Genomic DNA, 10,397 nt, shown 5'->3' with positions numbered 1-10,397 from the left:
CTGTGTGCGGAGCACTGTACTAAGCACTTGGGAAGTACAGTTCAGCAACAGAAACAATCCCTACCCACAACGGGCTCCCAATAGTCTCCCAAGCTCTCTGTAGAGTGCTCTGCACACAGTAAGCACTTGATAACTATGATTGATTGACCTAAAAGAGGTGATCAATATCCCGGGATACAACTGGTAGAGACTATGGGATTGACTTACATTAGTTGCATATATTAATGTCTGTCTCCCCCTCTAGACTGTAAGCTTGCTGTGGGCATGGAATGGGTCTGCATATTGTTATATTTTACTCTACCAAGTAATAATAATAATGATGGCCTTTATTAAACGCTTACTATGTGCAAAACACTGTTCTAAGAGCTGGGGAGGTTACAAGGTGATCAGGTTGTCCCATGGGGGGCTCAAAGTCTTCATTCCCATTTTACAGATGAGGTAACTGAGGCCCAGAGAAGTGAAGTGACTGGCCCAAAGTCACACAGCTGACAATTGGCGGAGCCGGAGTTTGAGCCCATGACCTCTGACTCCAAAGTCTGGGCTCTTTCCACTGAGCCACGCTACCTTAGTGCAGGGCTTTGCACACAGTAAGTGCTCAATATATATGATTGGATGAATGAATGGGAGTTATCTAAGAGGGGTAGGGGAAGAATAGATATTTAATACCCCAGTTTTACAGATGAGGAAAATGAGGGAGAGAGAAATAAAGGGACTTGTCCAAGGTCACACAACAAAGTGGCAGAAGCAGGCCTAGAACCTAGGCCTCCGGTCTTCCGGGCTCACACTCTATCCCTTACGCTATTCTGCTCTTTGATAAAAGTGCTAATAACAATGTGGAAACAGTTGGTCTAATAGACTACCGGAATATAATAGGTTAAGCAGTGAAGTGACTCGTCCAAGGTCACAGAGCAGACATGGGGCAGATCTTCCCCTCCTTCCTCTCCCCCCTCCCCCCTCCTTCCTCTCCCCCTCCTCCTCCTCCCCTTCCCCCAGCACCTCTATATATGTATATACGTTTGTACGTATTTATTACTCCATTTATTTATTTTATTTGTACATATTTATTCCATTTATTTTATTTTGTTAATATGTTTTGTTTTCTGTCTCCCCCTGCTAGACTGCGAGCCCGCTGTTGAGTAGGGACTGTCTCTATATGTTGCCAACTTGTACTTCCCAAGTGCTTAGTATAGTGCTCTGCACTCAGTAAGCACTCAATCATCACCAATCGTATTTATTGAGCGCTAAATAAATACAATTGAATGAATCTGGGTTTAGAACTCGGAGTCCTCCTGACTGTCAGGAGGGAGGAGGGATCTTTTCCACTAGCTGGGAGACCGGATCCTCTTAGGGTATGAGGGCTATGGCTTTCTGGGCTCCGTTCAAAGCAGGGTAGGAAAGAGGAGGATAAAGTGTCAGTCAGGGTGTGTTGAGGAGAAGAGATACGGGCAGAACGTCCCCTCTTTGCACCTCTGTGCCATCCACAGCTGATCCCCAGCATTGGGCAGGTTACCTGAGGAAGGCCCCTGAGACAGTAGGCAGGCAAAGTTGGGAATTAACTGTTAATAATAATAAAAATGATGGCATTTATTAAGCGCTTACTATGTGCAAAACACTGTTCTAAGCGCTGAGGAGATTAGAAGGTGATCAGGTTGTCCCACGGGGGGCTCACAGTCTTAATCCTCATTTTACAGATGAGGCAACAGGCACAGAGAAGTTAAGTGACTTGCCCAAAGTCACACAGCTGACAATTGGTGGAGCTAGGATTTGAACCCATGACCTCTGACTCCAAAGCCCGGGCTCTTTCCACTGAGCCACGTTGCTTCAGCGGAAGGTTGATAGGTGGAAGGCTGACAGTTGATAGGTTGATGGGTAAGAGAAAAATGGGAAAGATGCTAGAGGGGGACAGTGAAATGACCACAAGAAAGAAGCTAATCCCTAGAGTAATACAGATGGACCAATTTCATCCATGTATCATAGGTTTCCTACAATCTTTAAACACACATGCCTCACCCTTGACAATCATACTTAATCAGTACTCCGTCTTTAGGATAATTATATCATTTAAATGGCTGTGCTTTATAGCCCTTGATTCAGGGCTGCCAGATCAATGGGCATGAAGAGAGCCCATTATCCCCTGGTGTGTGTGTGTGTGTGGGGGGGGGGGGGGGCAGGGGTAGTGTGGCATAGTGGAGAAGTAGAGAAGCAGCGTGGCTCAATGGAGCCCGGGCTTTGGAGTCAGAGGTCATGGGTTCAAATCCCTACTCCGCCACTTGCCAGCTGTGTGACTTTGGGCAAGTTACAACTTCTCTGTGCCTCAGTTACCTCATCTGTAAAATGGGGATTAAGACTGTGAGCCCCATGTGGGACAACCGGATCACCTTGTAACCTCCCCAGTGCTTAGAACAATGCTTTGCACATAGTAAGCGCTTAATAAATGCGATTATAATGGAAAGAGCATGAGACTGTGAATCTCCAGGTCTGGTTCTGTCAATGGGCTGCAACATGACTTTGGGTGAGCTCATTATGGGCAAGGATCATGTTTACCAACTCTGTTGCATTATACTCTCCCAAGCGCTTAATACAGTGTTCTGCACACAGTAAGAGCTCAATAAATAAGATTGATTGATGGAGTGATTGCTCAACCGCTCCTCGACTCAGTCTCCTCCTCTGTAAAGAGGAAATAAGCACTCTGCTCTCCCTTCCTCTTAGATTGGATAACCTGTGTGGAACAGGGATAATTTCTGATAGGATTGTCTTGTATTTACCCCAGAGCTTAGCTCATTGCTTTGACCCATAGAAACTGGTTAATAAGCACCATGCTCGTTATCAGCTTTGCCCTCCAAGGTATTTGGGAGCCAGGTGGAAGTGATAATTAGCTTGCCTCTTTCCTTGGCACTAGATGGGGTCTGGACCTAAAAGCCAAGATCTCTGCTCCATTTTTTTGGCCTCCTGATGGCAAGCCAAAACTCCCAGGCCCTGTCCTTAATTCTCAATCCCTGGCCCAACCCCAGAATTCAGAGTCCACCCGGTGTTAGCTACAGATCGACTACTAGCAACAGGATTCCTTGAGGCAGTAGCTGTTTTCTGACATTTGGTTTAACCCTCATTAATGATGGAGGCTGCTTCGTTATAATTTTAAAATGAAATTCTTCCTCACTGAGGGGAAGCCCCAGCACTAAAGGGATTTGAAAATGCACAGCCTTGATCACAGCACAAGGAACAGGTAAGTGGGATGTGAAGCCCATTCCTTACCTTGTCTGTCTGCATTTCTCTCACAGATATTGCTCCTAAAAACCTGACTGAAGCTTATTTGCCCTGAGTTTGGTCATTTCTGCCATCAGTCACAGGACTTTTTTTTTTTAATGGACTTTGATGATGATGATGGCATTTATCAAGTGCTTACTATGTGCAAAGCAGTGTTCTAAGCGCTGGCACTGTTCTAGGACTTTAAGTGCTTACTATATTTCAGGCAATATACTTAGCACTGGGGTATACATGAGCTAATAGGTTGGACACAGTCCAGTCCTGCATGAAGTTCCCAGTACTAATCTCCATTTTACAGATGAGGTAACTGTGGCCCAGAGAAGTCAAGTGACTTGCCTAAGGTCACATAGCAGACAAATGGCAGAGCCAGGGTTAGAACCTAGGTCATTCTGACACCCGGGCCCGTGTTCTATCCAGTAGGTCATGCTGCTTCTGGGAGAATTATTCTCTACTGTGTGGCATTGTGCCCCATCTGTCTCTGAGCTGGACTAATGTTATTGAGGAGGATCAGTTGGTAATATCTTTGTCTTGTGGCCAATTTGACCATTCTATCTCAAAGCTACCCAGAAAGGGCAGAGATGTTCCCCTCCACTGTGGATATTTTGCCAATGGCTCTACCTGGCAGGTGGTGGATATTTTGCCAATGGCTCTAGCTGGCAGGTGGTGGACACTGCCCAGAGGGCTCCCTTATGCCCCAGCCCTGACTCTTCCACAGAATCAGAGAAGTCTTGGGGTTGGCACTGACCATAAAATTGATTGTTTCCTGGGTGTTGGCCTTCTCCATGTTCAGGGTGGAGTCACAGAGCAAGGTAAAGTCTTTGAGTGGGGGAAATGGAATCAGAGTGGACTCTGACAGGGACGGATCAATCAGTTCATAGTCTTTATTGAAAGTCTATTGGCTGAGAAGGAACTAAGCAATGTCTGCTCTGTCATTTGTCTGCTGTGTGATCTTGGGCAAGTTACCTCACTTCTCTGGACCTCAGTTCCCTTATCTGTAAAATGGGGATTAAGACTGTGAGCTCCATGTGGGACAGGAACTATGTTCAACCCGGTTTTATTATATCCACCCTAGTGCCTAGTACAGTGCCGTACACTCAGTAAACTCATAACAAATACTACCACAATTATTATTATTGTTATCATTATTGCAATAGAAAGAAGATGTACTTTTCCTACCCAAAAGGAGTTTGCAGTAAACATCATTAAATGTCAGGCCTTACTTTCATTTTGGCAGCCAATGCTCTTACCTCATTTTTTTTTTCCTTTTGCTCCCCTCCCTCTTGTTTCCCTGACCTTTATCCCTCTCCCCACCTCCTTCCTTTTTCAAAAAGAGAAATAATACAAAAAAAAAAAAGAGCAAGGAAAAGCGTGTCTGTGTCTCTGAATCTGTAGCCACCCTGTCTCCTTGAGATGCGGCAGAGGGTTATTGAAGCAAACTATCTAGAGAATTCAAGCCCCAATCCAATTTTGCTTGAACTATCCAAATGATTGAGCTGACAGGGAAAGTTTTGCTTTCTGTGGACATGCACTCACCAGCCTAGAATTCCCCAAAGGCATTGCAGTATACATAGCTATTGAGAATACCACCACATACAGTGTGGGGATCTGCAGCTCCTTCCAGAAAGGGTATAGGGCAGCCATGAGGACAACGAGACATACTAACCACCTGGTGACCAAGTGAGGCTGAAACCAGAGAGCAAGCAGACCCAGAATCCTCCAACAGCCCCTCCCAGCCCATCTCCTTATTAAGATAGAAACTCCCATTCATACCAAAGAGACACAGTCCCGAGACAAGGACAAAGCCAGGAAGGAATATCAAGATACATGGACCATTCATTCAATTGTATTTATTGAGTGCTTACTGCGTGCAGAGCATTGTACTAAGCACTTGGGAAGTACGTCAGCAACATATAGAGACAAACCCTACCCAACAAGGGGCTCACAGTCTAGAAGGGGGAGACAGACAACAAAACAAAACATGTGGACAGGTGTCACCTCATCAGAATAAATACAAGTAAAGCCAGATGCACATCATTAGCAAAATAAATAGAATAGTAAATATGTACAAGTAAAATAGAGTAATAAATCTGTACAAATGTATATACAAGTGCTGTGGGGAGGGGAAGGAGGTAGGGTGGGGGGATGGAGAGGAGGAGAGGAAAAAGGGGTGTCAGTCTGGGAAGGACTCCTGGAGGAGGTGAGCTCTCAGTAGGGCTTTGAAGGGAGGAAGAGAGCTAGCTTGGTGGATGTGCAGAGGGAGGGCATTCCGGGCCAGGGGGAGGACGTGGGCTGGGGGTCAACGGCGGGACAGGCAAGGACGAGGCACAGTGAGGAGGTTTAGTGGCAGAGGAGCGAGGGTGCGGGCTGGGCTGGAGAAGGAGAGAAGGGAGGTGAGGTAGGAGGGGGCGAGGGGATGGAGACCAGAAGAAAGAAACACAGAACAAAGACATAGGAAGCTATAAAAAAAGAAACACAGTCAGGAATGCAAATAACCAAAAGAGAAATGCAAATAGAGACAATCAACCAATCAGTCCATTAGTGGCATTTACTGAGCACTTACTGTATGAAGAGGAGTGGTACTAAGCACTTGGAAGGGTACTACAGAGCAAGTCAATACAAACTTTTGCCTCAGAGAATTTACAAACTAGTGGAGGAGCTTACTGGAGATGCAAATGGAGAGTGAAACAGAGATTCAGGGAAAGACAATTTGTTAATGATGTGCACCTAGCTTTGCTTCTGTTTATTCTGATGTGACACCTGTCCACATTAAGGTAGTGACAGTCTGAAAGAGGCAGGTAGAGAGAGAGAGAGGCAGAAGAGAAAGAGGGCCAGAATCAAAGTCAGAGGCAGAAACAGGCAGAGACCAAGAGATGGAATTAAGGAAGAACTGGGCAGTAGCACAGAGAGAGGAATATGGACATCTGGGGACACATAGGCAGAAAGAGATTGGCACAAGGTTAAGACATTCACAGATAATGAAGCCCGGAGACATCTGGAGACAGGAAGAGGCAGAGGGAAACACAAAGACTGTTCGGAGAGGTTGAGCAACTGAAAGGAACAGAAAAGAGGCAGAAGTTGGGGAGGTGGAGAGGAGAGACTGTGTCATGTTGGGAAGGCAAGAGAGTAGGTGAGCCCTGACAGAGGCACTGCATTGCACAGGACTGCTGCAGACTCCTTCTCCGATTTTAAATCACTGAGGTTGAGAACTGTCTAATTGCCTGATCTAGTCGACTGAGGCTAGGCCTCAGGGAGGCTCCTTGTCAGTTAGTCATCAGCCAATCGTCAGTCGATTGTATTTATTTAATTTTTACTGTGTGCAGAGCATTGTACTAAGCACTTGGTAGAGTACAACATAAGACACATTCCCTGCCCACAACAAGATTTCAATTTACAGGAAAAAGATGAATGACAGCCAGTTGGGCTATGCTAAAGCCTGGTCAAGGGTCACAACTGCAACAGTATATATACCATACAGTCATTTTTCAGGTTTTTAAGGCATTAAGCACTTACTATGTGTCAGACTCTGTTCCAAGAGCTGGGGAAGGTAATACTAATAATAATGAGTATGGTATTAAGTGCTTACTATGTGCCAGGCACTGTAGTAAGCGCTGGGGTGGATACAAGCAAATTCGGTTGGACACAGCAGTCCCTGTCCCACATGGGGCTCACAGTCTCAATTGCCATTTTATAGACGAGGTAACAGGCCCAGAGTAGTGAGGTGACTTGCCCAAGGTCACACAGCAGACAAGTGGCAGAGCCAGGATTAGAACCCAGGACCTTCTGATTCCCAGGCCTGTGCTGTATCTACTATACTATGCCACTTCTCAAGGTACAAGTTAATTGGGTCAGATTCAATCCCTGTCCTGTATGCGTTCACAGTCTAGGAGTGAGAACCGGTATTGAATCCTCATTTTCTAGTTGAGGAAACTGAGGCACAGAGAAGTGAATTGACTTGCCTAAGGTCACACAGCAAGCAATTAGCAGAGCCAGGTTTAGAAGCCAGGTTCTTCTGACTTCCAAGCCTGTGTTCTTCCCACTAGGCCATGCTGCTTCTAATTCATTCAATCATATTGAGTGCTTACTGTATGCAGAGCACTGTACTAAATGCTTGGGAAGTACAAGTTCTAATTGCATTTTCAAAATTGCTTCACTTCACAACAAAAGTGTAGGAGCAGATTGGGAGTGGCCTAGCAAATGTCAATCACCATTGCTGTCAAAAAGCATTAGCAGTGGTGAGCTGCAGTTCAGCTCAAAGCAGAAATATATTGTATATTTAACCTTCAATATTATAGACGATGCTCAATCAATCGATCAATCAGTGGTATTGAGCATTTACTGCGTGCAGGAAACTGTACTAAAGTGCCTGGGAAAGGACAATACAAAACAGTTGGTAATAATAATAATGACAGTATTTGTTAGGCACTTACTATGTGCTAAGCACTGCAGGGGATACAAGGTGATCAGGTTGTCCCACGTGGGGCTCACACTCTTAATCCCCATTTTACAGATGAGGTAACTGAGGCCCAGAGAAGTTAAGTGACTTGCTCAAAGTCACACAGCTGACAAGTGGCAGAGGCAGGATTAGAACCCATGACCTCTGACTCCAAAGCCCGGGCTCTTTCTACTGCTGAGCCATGCTACTTCTGATTCCTGTCCTCCTGTTATAGACTGCAAGCTCACTGTGGTCTGGGAATCTGTCTGTTCACAGTTATATTGTATTCTCCCATACATTTGATACAGTGCTCTGCACACAGTAAGTGATCAATAAATACGACTGACTGTCTTTAAGGAGCTTATGGTCTAAGAGGGGAAGGCAAACATTAAATTAAGTCACAGATATGGAAAACAGTAGAGTCTAAGGATATATACACCAGTGCTGTGGGGCTAGGGGTGAGTGTCGAAGTGCCCAGGTGTATAGGTGACACGGGAAGGGCAAATATAGTGGGGAAATGTACTTCATTTGTCTTCTCTATCCCATTTTCTCATCCCACCATGTTGGCTTCAGTCAGTTCTTTCCTATCCAACACTCATTCATTCATTCAATCGTATTTATTGAGCGCTTACTGTGTGCAAAGCATTGTACTAAGCGCTTGGGAAGTACAAGTTGGCAACATATAGAGACGGTACCTACACAACAATGGGCTCACATTCTAGAAGGGGAAGACAGACAACAAAACAAAACATATTAACAAAGTAAAATAAATAGAATAGTAAATATGTACAAGTAAAATAAATAGAGTAATAAATCTGTACAAACATATATACAGGTGCTGTGGGGAGGGGAAGGAGGTAGGGCGGAGGGAAAAACTTGCTTAGATGCCATGAAGTAGGTGGCAATGCCTTAACCATATATGTGTTGTATAGACCACTAGGACCTCCTCCATCCTCCTCAAGGGGAATGCTAACCTTCTCTTCTTTCATTCAACACAACACTCCACCCCCTCCATCCCCTCCTGTGCTTCCCTGCATCACAGACACAGTCATTGGCCTTCCTCACCATTGCTGAAACCTGGCTGATGCAGTAAAGGTGGGTATTGATTAGAGCTTGGATCGGCATAGTAGCATTTTGGATGGAGGGGAAAGGGTGGATTCTAGAGTGCTGTGAAGGTAGAAACGTCAGGGTTTGGTGGCAGACTGAATACATTCTCCTTTTGTTTTCCCTTAGCCCCCTAAACTGGGTCAAGGCCCCGGCTGGAAATTCTAGTCACAGGAGTACCCAGCTGGGGCGGGAATGGGTGAAACTGACACAGACAATTTCCTCTTCTGGTTCTCCTTTACCTCTCTGGCAACTCCCGTGGTGTCTTTCACCATCACCTCCTCTGCCCACACAATCCCCTAACTGAAGTCCTTCAAGGTTCAGTTCTGGGACCTCTTCTATTATCTATCTACACCCACTCCACTGGAGAACTCATTTGCTCCTCTGACTTCAATCCTTAAGGCTCCCAATTACCATCCCTATGAGGATGATTCCCAAATATACCTCTCCAGCCCCAACCTCTCTGTCTGCAGTCTCATATTTCCTCCTGCCTTTAGGGCATCTCTATTTGAAAGTGGCGCTGACACTTCAAACTCATTTTCTTAACCAAACCCTGTCTTTCCCCAGACTTTCCCATCACAGTAGACAATAACCCCATTCTCCCTTTCTCGCAAAATTGTTACCTTGGTGTTATCCTCAATTCATTTCTCATTCACCCTGCAGGTACTGTCTGTCACCAAATCCTGTCAATTCTACCTTCACAACATCTTTAGAAACTATCCTTCCTTCTCCATCCAAACCGCTACTACTACACTTGTCCAATCACTTATCGTATTCTGCTTTGACCCCTGCATCAGTCTCTTCATTGACTTCCTGCCTCCTCTCTCTACCCTCTCCCTTCCATACTTTACTCTGTTGCCTGGATCATTTTTATGGAAAAAAAAAATCCCATTCACATCTCCTCTGTCCTCAAATACCTCCAACTGTTGCCCATCCATTTCCGTATCAATTAAAAACTCCTTACCTTTGGGTATAAGACACTCGATCAGCCCTCCCACTCCTACCTTGCCTCGCTAATCTCCTATTACAATCCGGCCCACACATTTCACTTCTCTAACTGCAACCTACTCAGTGTACCTCGATCTCATTTTTCTCCCTGAGAATCTCTTGCCCACATGCTCCCTCTAACCTGGAACTCCCTCCTGTTTCACATCCGATAGTCCACCGCTCTCCCCATCGTCTTCAAAGCCCTCCTAAAATTGCATCTCCTCCAAGAGCTCTTCCCTGACTAATCCCTCCATTTCCCCATCTTATTCCCTCAAGTCCATGAGATCCTATGTATGCATGTGGATGTGTCTAAAATGACAGATGTATAACTCACGCTCCAGATTGGTCTTGGCTTAGCTGATGGCTTTGCCGAGTTCTTGGCCTACTGCTGATTTTTATATTTCCAGCTGGTCTCTGATCCTCTCAAAGCTTCTGTTTGGGGAGATCAGCCTCTCAGCACACTGTTATATTGCTATGTTCTGCCACAATCAATTGACTGAGCGGTTGAATTGACTGAGCATTCCCTGAGTGAAAGGACTGTACGGCCGTAGCAATAGTAGTCAAAGTAGTAGGAACAATAGCAATATTAATAGTAATAATAATATTTGTT

General features: G+C 45.3%; 1 non-coding gene across 1 annotated transcript; it reads right to left on the bottom strand.

The window, feature by feature from the left end:
• Window positions 1-8,564: 8,564 nt before the first annotated feature.
• On the bottom strand, window positions 8,565-8,692 carry LOC119920188. The gene has a single exon (XR_005447951.1). It is a non-coding gene; the product is annotated as a U6atac minor spliceosomal RNA (small nuclear RNA).
• Window positions 8,693-10,397: the final 1,705 nt, after the last annotated feature.

Source organism: Tachyglossus aculeatus, chromosome X1 (assembly GCF_015852505.1).
Source record: "Tachyglossus aculeatus isolate mTacAcu1 chromosome X1, mTacAcu1.pri, whole genome shotgun sequence".
Lineage (NCBI taxonomy): Eukaryota > Metazoa > Chordata > Mammalia > Monotremata > Tachyglossidae > Tachyglossus > Tachyglossus aculeatus.
This window is presented reverse-complemented; position numbering and strand designations above follow the sequence as displayed.